At 42.6% G+C, this 15,338-nt stretch overlaps 2 protein-coding genes across 2 annotated transcripts in view; both read right to left on the bottom strand.

Moving 5' to 3' along the window:
- Positions 1–15,338, bottom strand: part of LOC309549693 (sulfotransferase 6B1-like) — a 607,359-nt gene that overhangs the window by 391,972 nt on the left and 200,049 nt on the right. The window lies entirely within an intron of this gene.
- The window catches only part of LOC309550611 (uncharacterized protein), a 134,499-nt gene that overhangs the window by 12,901 nt on the left and 106,260 nt on the right, over positions 1–15,338 (bottom strand). The gene's annotated exons all lie outside the window — the stretch shown is intronic.

Raw genomic sequence — 15,338 nt, 5'->3', positions numbered from 1 at the left:
GTCCCGCACTCAGCTGCAAGGGGAGCCCTCTCTGCATTTCGGCCTCAGATCAGGTACGTGACAAATAGTCATCCCACCACAGGGGTCACTGTGGCTGAATTTGAAAAAGCTTGTGCTTCAAGTGCTGTGCAAGTATACAATTTGCCAGTAAAATGTGCAGCAAGTTAACAAGACTTACAATTCAACACTGTCACAATTTTGTGGTGAGCTATCCTTGTTATCTGGCTTGTAAGAATTCTGTTTGGTGGGGATTTTAGGAATGCCTAAAGTGAAACAATAAAAATTAAAAACTCAGTTAACCTCCCTGGCGGTAATCCCAAGTGTGGCTCGGGGTTAATTTTCAGTACCAAAAGTGGTAACCTTCCAGCTACACTTTGGGTTACCCTGTAGTGAAACTTACCTTGTCCCTACGATCCCCTGATGTCCTCCGGCCGGTGCCGGTGTTCTATCAGAATACCGTTACCTATAAGACTCTGCAACTGGAAGGAACGTTGGTACAAGAAAACTTACGGCATATGCGATCCAACGTGGCCGCTATGCATTCCAATAGCTTATCTATTGTGACAGAACACGAAGCAGCATCACACATGTTCTTACACCCAAGCGACTCTTGAATTTCAGACTGATTTTAGCCGTAAACTCACCTTATATACAGAAATAGACTATTTCACCGCGGCTGAGTGTAGCAAGATGGCTGTCGCCACCTTGTACCTGCAGGTTACTCGCTATATTTACTATATTACAATAGTAATAAAAATGTACTACTGTTATTCAGTCTACATAGTTAGTTTACTGCTAAAATAAATGTAAAATTCAAGACTTGCGTGGCTGTAAGAAGATGTCCGCAGCTGCTTCGTGTTCTGTCACATTAGGAAAGCTATTGGAATGCATAGCTGCTATGTTCAAATGCATTGCGCATGCACAGTAAGTTTTTCTTGTCTGAATGTCACTTTCGGTGGCAGAATTTGATAGAACACTGGCATCCATCTTCAGGGTTCCCTTCCATGCAAGCGCCGCAACGCAGGGGGGCGGAAATTTAAAAAAAGTATATTAAACATGACATGATACATTGTAATCTGTTAGAATTACATTACTATATTAAATCATTTCCCCTCAGTTTTGTCCCTAGTGCTTTGTCCAGTGCCCTGCCTGCACTTTTACGGTTTTATTCCTTTTATTTTTATTAATTTTTTATTAATAATTTATTAATAATTTTTACAGTTTTTTTCCTAAGAATTGCAGGCCTACAATATAAAACAACAGATTTCCATGCAAAACAATGTACCGCTTTGACATTCAAAAATGCTGGCATAATCAGACCGCCAGGGAGGTTAACATAGTTGCCAACGGTCCTGAATTACCCGGGACACTCACAAATATTTACAACATGTCCCAACCTGACCTTGTCCCACGGCCTATTCCGAAAATCAAGATTGATCACAGACAGACAGTAGAAGTTCAGACACTCACACTGCAGTGCTGCCGGGCAGGGTAATTGTCTGTCAACACATACATGGGCCCAGATCGCTCCCCCTACCTCAGGTAACCTCTCCAGCAGTGATCACAAGGCAGCTTAGCTTTAGAGGACACCTATATAACATCCCCTAAACAGGGCCTGCTGCAAGGAAAAAGGAAGTGATTGAGCAGGACTAAGGAAAGGGGGTGTAGCTGGCCTTCAGTGATCGTGCCCAGCCATGCCTTTCTGTCTCTGAAAAATGGATAGCTAACAGCACACTGTAATTGTGGTCTATTTGAAACCGGCGGCATTAGGGTAAGTGGAGGCAGCTGGGAGAAGCAAGTTGTCAAGATAAGTGGTTTGAAGAAGGAGGAAACTGGAAGCGGCCATGGACCAGCACTAGAAGAGAAGCTGAAAAGGACCAGGTTTGGTGAGCTAGAGGTGACTTCTTACATCTAGTGTTTACACAGTTTTTAAACTGAATAACTGTGTATACATGGCAGCAGACTCTGCTACTCTTATCTGTCCACACCTTATCTCCCTTGAGCTTTGCATAAGGCAGCCACTTTTTACTCCCAGTACACTGATCCAGTTAACCCTTGATACACCAACCAGGTTTACAGTTCATGAGCTTAATTCTTCATGGGTTTATACAGTATACTGGCTCCAATGCTTATACAGTGGCTGACATATCTATTTTCCTAGTCTCAGGGAGACAAGATGCTTAAACCGCATTGACTGTTTATTGATCAGCTTACCTGCTAACTTGTTCAAAGACAGCAATATATCTGGGCTATATCTATATATTTACAGTATATATACAGTATCTCATAAAAGTGAGTACAGCCCTCACAATTTTGTAAATATTTTATTATATCTTTTCATGTGACAACCCTGAAGAAATGACACTTTGCTACAATGTAAAGTAGTGAGCGTAAGCTTGTAGAACAGTGTAAATTTGCTGTCTCCTCAAAATAACTCAAACACACAGCCGTTAATGTCTAAACCTCTGGCAACAAAACTGAGTACACCCCTAAGTGAAAATGTCCAATTTGGGCCCAAAGTGTCAATATTTTTTATGGCCACCATTATTTTCCAGCACTGCCTTAACCCTCTTGGGCATGGAGTTCACCAGAGCTTCTTCCACTTCTCTATGACGACATCACAGAGCTGATTGATGTTGGAGACCTTGTGCTCCTCCACATTCTGTTTGAGGATGCCCCACAGATGCTCAATAGGGTTTAGGTCTGGAGATATGCTTGGCCACTCCATCACCTTTACCCTCAGCTTCTTTAGCAAGGCAGTGGTAGTTTTGGAGGTGTGTTTGGGGTAGTTATGTTGGAATACTGCCCTGTGGTCCAGTCTCTGAAGGAAAGGGATTGTGCTCTGCTTCAGTATGTCACAGTACATGTTGGCATTCATGGTTTCCTCAATGAACTGTAGCTTCCCAGTCCTGGCAGCACTCATGCAGCCTCAGACCATGACCCCAGACCACCACCATGCTTGACTGTCGGCAAGACACACTTGTCTTTGTACTTCTCACCTGGTTGCCACCAAACACGCTTGACACGATCCGAATCAAATAAGTTTATCTTGGTCTCATCAGACGACAGGACATGATTCCAGTAATCCATGTCCTTAGTCTGCTTGTCTTCAACAAATTGTTTTCTTGTGCATCATCTTTAGAAGAGGCTTCCTTCTGGGATGACAGCCATGCAGACAAATTTAATGCAGTGTGCTGTATATGGTCTGGGCAATGACAGGCTGACCCCCACCCCTTCAACCGCTGGCAGCACTCATACGTCTATTTCCCAAAGACAACCTCTGGATATGAGGCTGAGCAAGTGCACTCAATTGGCGGGGCCTGTTCTGAGTGGAACCTGTCCTGTTAACAGCTGTATGGTCTTGGCCATCATGCTGCAGCTCAGTTTCAGGGTCTTGGCAATCTTATTATAGCCTAGGCCATCTTTATGTAGAGCAACAATTCTTTTTTCAGATCCTCAGAGAGTTCTTTGCCATGAGGTGACATGTAAAAAACTTTTAGTGACCAGTATGAGAGAGTGAGAGCGATAGCACTAAATTTAACACACCTGCTCCCCATTCACACCTGAGACCTTGTAACACTAACGAGTCACATGACACTGGGAGGGAAAATGGCTAATTGGGCCCAATTTGTCTTTAGTAATATACTCACTTTTGTTGCCAGCGGTTTAGACATTAATGGCTGTGTGATGAGTTATTTTTGAGGGAACAGCAAATTTAAAATGTTACACAAGCTGTACATTCACTATATTTCTTCAGTCACATTTGTCACATTTGTCACATAAAGTGCTGATGCTTTGACAAAGCCACTAGCTAGAACCAGATTTGTGGATCTTAGATCAGAAATGGGATGGACATAGATAGTAGTTGTTGAGTGGGGGTGTTAGCATACAAGGTTTGTATTTAATCAGCAACAACCACTGTATGTCATTGCTGTGTGCCTATTACATTGTATGACCACTAGATGGCAGTGTTACATTTGTGAGTTCATGTTTTGTCTATGCCTCAAAAAAAAAAAAAAGAAGAGTTCCTGCTCCGAACAAAAGCAGCGTTCAGTGAAACAACAGACTGTCTGCCTGTACTTTGTTTAGCCCCAAAAGGTTATATCTAACAGTTTCTTTCAACAACGGCTTTCTTCTTGCCACTCTTCCATAAAGGCCAGATTTGTGGAGTGCATGACTAATAGTTGTCCTGTGGACAGATTCTCCCACCTGAGCTGTGGATCTCTGCAGTTCCTCCACAGTTACCATGGGGCTCTTGGCTGCTTCTCTGATTAATGCTCTCCTTGCCTGGCCTTTCTGTTTGGGTGGACAGCCATGTCTTGGTAGGTTTGTAGTTGTGCCATACCCTTTCCATTTTCAGGTAATGGATTGAACAATGCTCCATGAGATGTTGAAAGCTTGGGATATTGTTTTATAACCTAACCTGTAAGATTCTGGTACCTCTGGTACCCTCATTTTCCATTTCCTTTTCCAATATGCGTCCCACCTTTCTAATTAGGTGGTACGCATACACCTTTAAGACGGATGACGTCATCACCGAGCGCCGCAGAGCGGCTATTTCAACCGCCGGCGTTCTCTCTCACATTGTTCGTTCAACCTGCCTGTGTGTCCACATGCTTACAAGCTTGTCTTGCTACCGGAACCTCCAGCTACTTTCTTTTACTTGGAAACAGACCGGAACCTCGCTACTGATCCCTGTATCTCGCTACTGGATCACTCCCCCACTACTGGACCCTTCTACTACTAACCTTACTAGTGATAAGTACCCCACAGGGGAATCCTCCATAACCTTACTTACACTATCTACCTCTGCACATTAAGGACTGTTACTATCTATGCATACTAATTCTATCATCTGCACTGTTACATAGATTGCTAGCTCTTGAGTCTACTACCATCTATCCTTGCACTGGGTTAGTCTATCCTGCATTTGTCATCTGCTATCCTTACCACCTGTTACCATACTCGATTACTAACCTATCTGCATTCTACCTAATACCATCTAGTACTCTCCTGAACATTCCTATCGAGTGCTTACCATCTCTGTCACTGTTCACACCTGTCCCTTCAGCACATCATCTTCATACTAACATATACATCCTATCACTCCAGGAACATCTTATTGAGTGTGTATATCTGTATGCTGAAGCTGACAGGCCCACAGTGATGAGTCTGGAGAGTTGGATTTGGTTATTCAACACATCTCTACATGACTACTGAGTGGAGATTCTGCAGCTGCAAATCCAGCCTCTAACAAAAACGCAGGAGCGTTACAGATTGAACGGACCTAAAAAATGGATTCAGCAGAATTACCCACTCAAGTGACACAATTAACACAACAAGTAAATGCATTAATGCTTGCTCTTACTGGAGTAAAAGAAGAAAATCAGACTCTGATGCAGCAGGTAACCCATCTTTCACGGCTCACTGCTGCTCAACCCCCTGAACCTAAAATAAACCCTCCTCTAGTGTTTACAGGTGATCGGAAAAAATTTTGTGAATTCAAAAACGCATGTCAATTGCTTTTTTTGTTAAAACCTTGTACATACCCTACTGATCAAATTAAAGTCTGTACCGTTATCTCATACTTAACGGGTGATCCACGGGCCTGGGCAGACTCTCTCTTTGAGAAAAATGATCAGCTTCTCAACTCCTATTCTTTATTCCTAGCGGAACTCGCTAGTTTATATGATGACCCCAACAGGCAGAGTACTGCTGATATTCAATTGAGGGCTTTAAAACAAGGAAGAAGACCCGTAGAAGACTTTGTAGCTGAGTTCAAAAGATGGACCCTTGATTCAGGGTGGAATGATACATCTCTGCGAACTCAATTCAGACTCGGGTTGTCAGAAGCTGTTAAAGACGAGCTCGCCCGAGCGGATTTACCTGGCACCTTGGATGCCTTAATACAACTCAGTATCAACATCGACAGGCGACTGCGTGAAAGAAAGGCTGAGAAAATGGGAATGCCATTGTCTAGTCCTTCTCGGATTTCGGCCGTTGACCCTACTCCCATGGAGGTAGGAACCATACACCCACCTTTATCAACTACTGAACGAGCCAGAAGAAGATCCAGAAACCTCTGCATGTACTGCGCATCCCCGGATCATTTGATAAGCGTCTGTCCCCTTGTCCGCAAAAAAGAGGGTGAGTGTTCATATGTCTTGCTAGGAGGATTAACGACTTCCTTTTCTAACCCCTATCTCTTTGTTCATTTGACATTACAGTGGGACCAGACTAGGATTACCACCAAGGCTATGATCGACACCGGATCTTGTGGAAACTATATTGATACATGTTTTGTTACCTTAAATAAAATACCTATTATTTCAAAACCTAAACCTGTTTCTGTTAGTTTCATTAACGGTATTCCACTATCTTCTGGTCCAATCACCAACCAGACACAAGCACTCCTAATCACTACTAACGAGTCTCATATGGAGACCACCACTTTTGATATACTATCTTCACCCCCCATTTTTCTATTATTTTGGGACTCCCCTGGTTACACACACATCAACCAATCATAGATTGGAAAAGACGGACTTTGTCTTTCCCTTCTCACTATTGTGAGATTACGCGTAACCTCCCATCTTATGGAAAGATCCTGTCTGTGGTGTCAGATGAGATTGCACCACTATGCTATCAGGATCTGTCCGAAGTATTCCTTGAAAAAAATGCTCAAATGTTGCCTCCCCATAGGGATTATGATTGTACTATCGATCTACTCCCTAACAGCAAATTGCCTTTCGTCATGTTTATCCTCTTTCACAGGATGAACTTTCTCATCTCAAGGAATACTTGGATGAGAATTTGACAAAAGGGTTCATCAGACCCTCTACTTCTTCCACAGCTGCAGGACTTTTTTTTGTCCGCAATAAGGATTCAAGTCTTAGGCCTATTAGCGATTATAGGCAATTAAATACGATTACAATAAAGGATCTCTATCCTTTACCGCTCATCCCTGAACTCATTGAACAAGTGCGTGGGGCTACTTACTTTTCTAAATTAGACCTGAAAGGGGCATACAACCTAATCCGAATCCGTAAAGGAGATGAGTGGAAAACAGCATTCAGAACCAGATACGGATTATTCGAATATCTTGTGATGCCATTCGGGTTGTGTAATGCTCCTGCAGCCTTCCAAAGGTTCATAAACGACATCTTTAGAGACTTACTTGATGTCTGTGTTGTAGTATATCTGGACGATATACTTATCTATTCTCGATCTCTCTCTGAACATATAAGACTTGTGTTATCCAGATTACTCACACACAATCTATACGTGAAATTGAAAAAATGCCTATTTCATAAAGAAGAAATATTATTCCTAGGATACATCATATCCAAAACCGGAATTAAGATGGATATGAGCAAGATATCCTGTATTCTGGACTGGCCTATACCAACAACTCGTAAGGCATTACAGCGATTCCTTGGATTTTCAAACTTCTATAGGAAGTTCATCAAGAACTTTTCTGCCATTGTGAGACCTCTTACACAACTGACAAGTATAAAGAAACCATTCAAATGGTCAGAAGAAGCAAATCAAGCTTTCTGCTTGTTAAAATCAAGCTTTACTTCTGCTCCCATACTACGCCATCCAGACCCATCCCTCCAATATATTCTGGAGGTAGATGCGTCAAATATGGCAGTAGGAGCAGTTCTCTCCCAACGACCAACAAATACTTCACCACTCCACCCAGTTGCTTTCTTTTCAAAATCATTAAGCAGCCCAGAGGTGAATTACCCAGTGGGTGAAAAGGAGTTGCTTGCCATAAAACTGGCACTGGAGAATTGGCGACATCTACTTGAGGGTACCCGGTTACCAATACTCATATATACAGATCACAAAAACCTTCAATACCTCCAGACTAACAAAACTCTTTCCCACCGGCAGGTACGATGGTCATTATTTTTCCTAAGATTCAACTTCTTAGTGACCTACACGCCTGCAGACAAAAATAAAAAAGCGGATGCGCTATCACGATTAACCGAAGATAACTGCGCTGAAATCCCTTCTATTCCCATAATACCCTATGAACGTATTATTGGGGTTGTTCGTTCCCTGAAGGAAGAGATTTTGCACAGTATAAGATTGGATTCACCTCCACCACAACTAAGTACTGATGCAGAAGGCTTCCTCTACTACAACAACAAACTCTACATACCCCCTACTATGCGTACCAAGATCTTGGAGTTATCACATGATGTGCCCATGGCAGGACATATGGGTATGACGAAAACCCTTAATTTGCTTACTAGGCAGTTTTGGTGGCCTGATATGAAGACGTCTGTACAAAAATTTGTATCTTCATGTGACATCTGTGCAAGGTCCAAAATTGACACTACAAAACCATCTGGTCTACTCTGCAGTCTACCAATACCCCAGGTTCCATGGGAAGTTGTGTCCTTAGACTTTATAGTAGAACTACCACCTTCTAAAGGATTTAATACCATCCTAGTGTCAGTGGACCACCTGACAAAGATGGCACATTTCATCGCTATCCGTAGACTACCTTCATCTAAACAAACAGCGGAACTACTGATGAAACATGTGTTCAAGTTACACGGAATTCCAAAGACTCTTTTATCCGACCGTGGTTCACAGTTCATCTCCAAATTTTGGCAAGCTCTTTGTCAAATATTACGGATTGAGCGAAAGCTCACTTCTCCCTACCACCCTCAGACCAACGGACAGACTGAAAGAGTCAACCAGTGTATAGAACAATATCTGCATTGCTACACATCATACCTACAGGATGATTGGGTGGACCTTCTCCCTCTGGCGGAATTTGCTTATAACAACGCAACCCACAGTACTACTAAGCAAAGTCCGTTCTACTTGAACTATGGGTTTCATCCCACACTTCTTCCACCACGCATCCTACCATCAAGTAACCCAGTAGCCTCAGACTATCTTACCCAAATAAAGGACTCTCTGGGTTTACTTAATACCACTATCTCACGCGCCCATAGCCAACAAAAGAAGTACTACAACCTACGTAGAAGACCTTCTCCTCAGTATGCTATTGGGGACCTCGTTTGGCTATCGACAAGAAATTTAAGATTAAAAGATCCCTAGCAAAAAGCTTGGACCTTTATTTCTGGGACCCTTCCCAATTAAGAAACTTATTGGAAAAGCTGCAGTACAGCTCACCTTACCAGCAGATCTCAAGATCCATCCCATCTTCCATGTGTCGCTACTGAAACCCCATGTTCCTAATCAAGGAATAAGGCCTACCATCTTGCCTCCACCTCCAGTACAAGTTGAAGGCGGAGAAGAATATGAGATTAAGGAGATTTTGGATTCTCGTATCCACAGAGGAAGACTCCAGTATCTCATAAGATGGAAGAACTATGGACCCCAAGACGACACCTGGTTGGATACCACTGATGTTCACGCACCTAGGCTTATACGAAGGTTTCACTCGAAATACCCGGAGAAACCAGTACTATAGGCCTTCCGGAGCCGGCCTTAAGGGGGGGGTACTGTAAGATTCTGGTACCTCTGGTACCCTCATTTTCCATTTCCTTTTCTAATACGCGTCCCACCTTTCTAATTAGGTGGTACGCATACACCTTTAAGACGGATGACGTCATCACCGAGCGCCGCAGAGCGGCTATTTCAACCGCCGGCGTTCTCTCTCACATTGTTCGTTCAACCTGCCAGTGTGTCCACATGCTTACAAGCTTGTCTTGCTACCGGAACCTCCAGCTACTTTCTTTTACTTGGAAACAGACCGGAACCTCGCTACTGATCCCTGTATCTCGCTACTGGATCACTCCCTCACTACTGGACCCTTCTACTACTAACCTTACTAGTGATAAGTACCCCACAGGGGAATCCTCCATAACCTTACTTACACTATCTACCTCTGCACATTAAGGACTGTTACTATCTATGCATACTAATTCTATCATCTGCACTGTTACATAGATTGCTAGCTCTTGAGTCTACTACCATCTATCCTTGCACTGGGTTAGTCTATCCTGTATTTGTCATCTGCTATCCTTACCACCTGTTACCATACTCGATTACTAACCTATCTGCATTCTACCTAATACCATCTAGTACTCTCCTGAACATTCCTATCAAGTGCTTACCATCTCTGTCACTGTTCACACCTGTCCCTTCAGCACATCATCTTCATACTAACATATACATCCTATCACTCCAGGAACATCTTATTGAGTGTGTATATCTGTATGCTGAAGCTGACAGGCCCACAGTGAGTCTGGAGAGTTGGATTTGGTTATTCAACACATCTCTACATGACTACTGAGTGGAGATTCTGCAGCTGCAAATCCAGCCTACTACAAAAGGAGCGTTACATAACCCTGCTTTAAACTTCTCCACAACTTTATCCCTGACCTGTATGGTGTGTTCCTTGGCCTTTAGGATGCGGTCTGTTCACTAAGATTCACTAACAAACCTTTGAGGGCTTCACAAAACAGCGGTTTTTATACTGAGATTAAATTACACACAGGTGGACTCCATTTACTAAATTGGTGACTTCTGAAGGCAAGTTGTTCCACTAGATTTTAGTTGGGGGTATCAGAGTAAATGGGGATGAATACGAATGCACGCTACACATTTCAGATATTTAATTGTAAAAAATGTTGAAAACCATTTATCATTTTCCTTCCACTACACAATTATGTGCCACTTTATCTTGGTCTATCACATAAAATCCCAATAAAATACATTTAAGTTATTATATATATATATATATATATATATATATATATATATATATATATATATATATATATATATTATACACACACATACATACAAACAAATCTGCTACAAATAATTAAATATGTTTCTTGTAGAACCATGGTCTACAGTGGCTTTCTGGACACAGAAAAAAAAATAGATGTCCCTAAAAACTTTTTCTAAATGTTCTCAACTATGCATTAAAAGGACTTGCCTGGGGGATGCCCTGACACTGCCTATGAAGTGGCATCTTTGTGCCCAAAGATTAAGCCTGTAAAGACACAGATGATAACCCCATATGTCCATCCAACATATATAAATGAAGATTCCAAGGTAAAGTCCGATCTATGTACAGTGGGCACATATAGCCTACCACCTTGATTGATTCTCAGTAGCCCTTAGTTATGTGTAATACAGTATCAATACAGTCAATATAGCCAGGTTTTACTTTTACTATATTCCACAAGTGAGTTCTTGGCTTAGAGATACATTAGGCTCTGATGCAGCCAACCTGTGTCTGGCAAAACTGGTCAGACCTTTTTCTACAGTCCACCTCCAGTCCTCACTCTACTGTCTGGTGATCCAACATGGATTAAGAAGTCCAATTTACATTGGGCTGGGATTTCAGCCTATACGCACACCAAGGACTGATTTAAGTATACCACACATGCATGTGTCCAACTTTCATTACATCATGAGCTAAGAGCTCACATGTGGAAAACAGTCAAACCTGTCTATATGGATTGTATGGATATTGTATTACACATAACTAAGAACCTCTGAGAATCAATCAAGGTAGTAGGCTATATGTGCCCACTGTACATGGATTGGACTTTACTTGTATGCGAGGGAGGTCTTTAAAGTGTTTATGCATACACGTTGACCATTCAATATGGGTATTGACCCTTGCTCATTAGGCTGAGATATAGACAAAGGCCTTGAACAAGTATCCTCCTCTGCAACACTCTTCCCCTTTAGTGACCCTTTTGGGGCACAACCAATATATCACAGCACAAGACTTTTTTTATACCTGCCACTATAACCCTTGGAATCTACATTTATCTATGTTGGATGGACATACGCTCATGAATGGTGTTATCATTTGTGTCTACACAGGCTTGATCTCTGGGGAGCACAAAATCCATTTCTTTGATCATTCATAGAATCACCAGATTTACCATTCTATGTACCCTTTATCCATTTGTTTAGTTCACATTTAAATATTGTTATGAGGACACATATATTTTGTATGGGTATAAGCTAGAGTAACATTCATGTGAGTGAAGTCGATGTAAGTTTTTAGGTGTGTATGTAGATGTGTGTTATGGTGCCTTTTTTAAAGTTTACCAGTTTATATTTAATATACGTGTAGCAGAATTTCCAGCATTGGTGCTGGGGAGTGGGGATGGGTCTGCCAGGGTTACCGCTAACACCAACAGCACATTTAAGCTGGTTGCCCAAGTGTGAGAGCTGAGACAATGAACAGTCCGGCATCTTTGTTTTTTTTGTTTATTATATATGGGGATGGGAGACGGGAATGAGTGGGATACTCCTCTGGCTCAACTAGTTACAAAAATGGGACACTTGAGGAAAAAATGCCTTCTAGCGCTGACTTGGCACCGGCCGAATGCCGACAAATGCTTACTGGCGCTTGTGAACACTGACTTGCTGCTCAGACATGGGAGTAAGTCACACATGTGCAAGTCACAAGCAAGTCTCAAGTCTTAACCTTCAAGTCTCAAGCAAGTCCCAAGTTACTGTGGCGAAAAGCAAGCAAGTCAAGTCGAGTCCCTGCTAGAAGTCAAGCAAGTCAAGTCAAGTCATTTATTTTGGTCAAGTCAGTGGTGGTCAGGTAAGGTTTTGTTTAATTTTCAACATTAATAAAACTGCTTAGTGCTTTTTTCTTGGCATATTAAAGAAACACTTTGAATGTCCAAACAGCTCAAAATCCTTCCGGTGGTCATGTTTCAACACCACAGTCACTAAAAACGTAAAAAAAAATGTTAAGTATTTCCATAGTTAAACAGCCAGTGTCCTAAAAATCAGAACACACTGAGGTGTTTTAAGTTAGTGTGGTGTCATAAACATAACAGGCACATTCATTTTGCTTTAACACATCTTGAGAAAATGCAAATATTTAATAACTTAAAAAGTAAAGTCATTTCGAGTCATATGTCTCAAGTCAAAGTCAAGTCTCAAGTCGTGAATACCAAGTCAAAGTCAAGTAGAGTCTTTTATTAGTTTTAGTCAAGCAAGTCTCAAGTCCTCAAACTGGTGACTTAAGTCTGACTTAAGTCAAGTCATGTGACTCAAGTCCCCCACCTCTGGCTGCTACTGAACTGAAACTGACATCTGACACTTCTGTTAGCTCAAAAGTCCTTTGCACTGCTTCCTCCAGTCCTCCCTGACTGAGGAAGCCACTTGTAGTTACTGCTGCAACTCTCAACACTTTAACACTTCAGGGCCCAACCGCTGGTGCCCCCTTTTACTCTTCAGGGCATACACTGGCACCCCCTTTGCCACACTTCCACACCGGCTAGCTAGCTCCTGGATCCCTCTGACCTTCTCCGGAGTGGTCCCCTCTCCTAGGCAGACCCCAGGGGTAGTTTGCAGTACTCACGACTCAGAATGCTTTCCTGAAACTCTTCTCCAACAGCTCCGCTGGTCCTCAGCACCCTGGATCCTTCTCTGCAGCTCAGCTCAGCCCGGTATCCCCTCAGGCAAGTCGCCTGGGACACCAGTTTCTTCTGACAGGAGGAGAGACAGCCGTCACCTCCCTGACTGGGACTCTGCTTCCCGCCAAAGACGATCTGACATGCGCGCCCCACAGACTTATACCCCACTCTCAGAATGCTATGTGGCAGAATCTGCCCTTCCAGGATGGATACAAGCCCTGGCGTGCTATTGGCCATATTTCCTCCACTGCCCAATGAGAGCCCTCATTGGGACACAGTGGGGAGACTCCCCAGCACAACAGGCACACCTGGGAGCACATGTCAGCCTAGCTGAATCATATGGCCCTGCTGATAAGCAGGCAAGGCCCCACTATATCTTTACCTAGCAACAAACCCTGGAGGGTGCTACATATGTTATAAAATGATTATTTTGCTTAGCCCAGTGAGTTGATGATAGTATCTCTTGTTTTCCACATATTATATTTCATCGGAGGTGGTTGACCCAAATCAGGTTTTTATCTAATTTAGTTTTTTAATATTTGTTCTCACTGATCACTCCCACCTCTTTTGAATTATTATTTTGGCTTTGGTTCTTGTTATGTATATATATAGGATGTTAATCAGGAGGATGATGTGGAGGGTCAAAGTTTTGTGTTTTTGTGTGTTTCTTTGCTACATTGCTGGGGATTCCTAGCTACATTAATGAACAGGGCTGGTGTGGTGATATCACATGTTAAGCAGTGCCTGCACCTGCATCCTTAACAACCTACCTACCAGCGTCATAATATTCTGGTACATTGGGGGTTAATAAGACTAAGGGAGCTGTCATTTGCATTCATCAAGAGTTCCCGACTCTGCCCGCCTTTCTGCCCAGATCTATGAATAAAACACACTCTGAATCAGTGGGACACTTTTTTTAATCATCTACCCCATCCACCCTCCATTCATGTATGCTGTTTTATTCATAGAAGCTGTAGAATCAGCTTTTATGAATGACTATGGCAGGAGGACGGTGTTCATTAAGGCCCCATTCACACTGGGGCTATGCTACTTTGCCGGGCGACCTCATAGGTCGCGGCGCACTGCTCGCCCCGTGACCTCGGAGCGGCCAGCACGGACTTCATAACATTGAAGTCTATGCAGGTCGCTCCGGGTCGCCCCAAAGAAGCTCCGGACCCTTTTTCTAAGTCGGAGCGACTTGTGTCGCTCCTATTAGAACGGGTCCGCAGCTTCTCTATGGAAGGCGACCTACGGTGACCTGTCAGGTGACCAGGTCACCCCAGTGTGAACGGGGGCTAATAGTAAGTCATGTACTGTGTGCTGATTTTAGTAGTTTTTATTCTGACTATGCTTTAAGCTCATCTTTACTCTTAACAGAGCTCACTGCAGTAAAGTGAAATCTGATTGGATGTTATGACTTACTGCAGTTTGTATATTATCACTGCACTTTGCCCTGCTTTACTAGCCAGCCTAGCTTGATATTTGCTTGGTTATGTCTACCAGAGTAGACGCTTACTGAAAAATGGACAGTCCAATGACAAAGTAATAACTTCTTTGTATTCTATTTTTGTATATCATTTTTCCTTAATCATACTTGAGAGAAAAGGAAAATGGTTGGAAATTAACATGCGATTCTTGTCACCAACATATTGCCAGTTCCCTTATGTAATGTGTATGAGGTCCTAGATTTTACTCACTCTTTTAATTAGCTAAATACATTCCAGGTGCATCAAAACATAAAAAGCGTTCAATGTTTGTTTTGTTTCTAAACTGCCATAACTTGAGTAGAAAAGACTGTCCCCTGCCAGCAGCTGAAGAGTCAGACTCTTGTTTTTTGTCAGGAAGCAGTGGTCTCATTGTAGAGGTCCGACATGAGGTAAAACCAGTTAGCACTTAAATGTACCATATCTAGATAACAATGGATGTTATTGAGCTTTCATG

The sequence above is a fragment of the Pelophylax lessonae genome (assembly GCF_965119305.1).
Source record: "Pelophylax lessonae genome assembly, chromosome: 3".
In the NCBI taxonomy this organism is placed as follows: Eukaryota; Metazoa; Chordata; class Amphibia; order Anura; family Ranidae; genus Pelophylax; species Pelophylax lessonae.
This window is presented reverse-complemented; position numbering and strand designations above follow the sequence as displayed.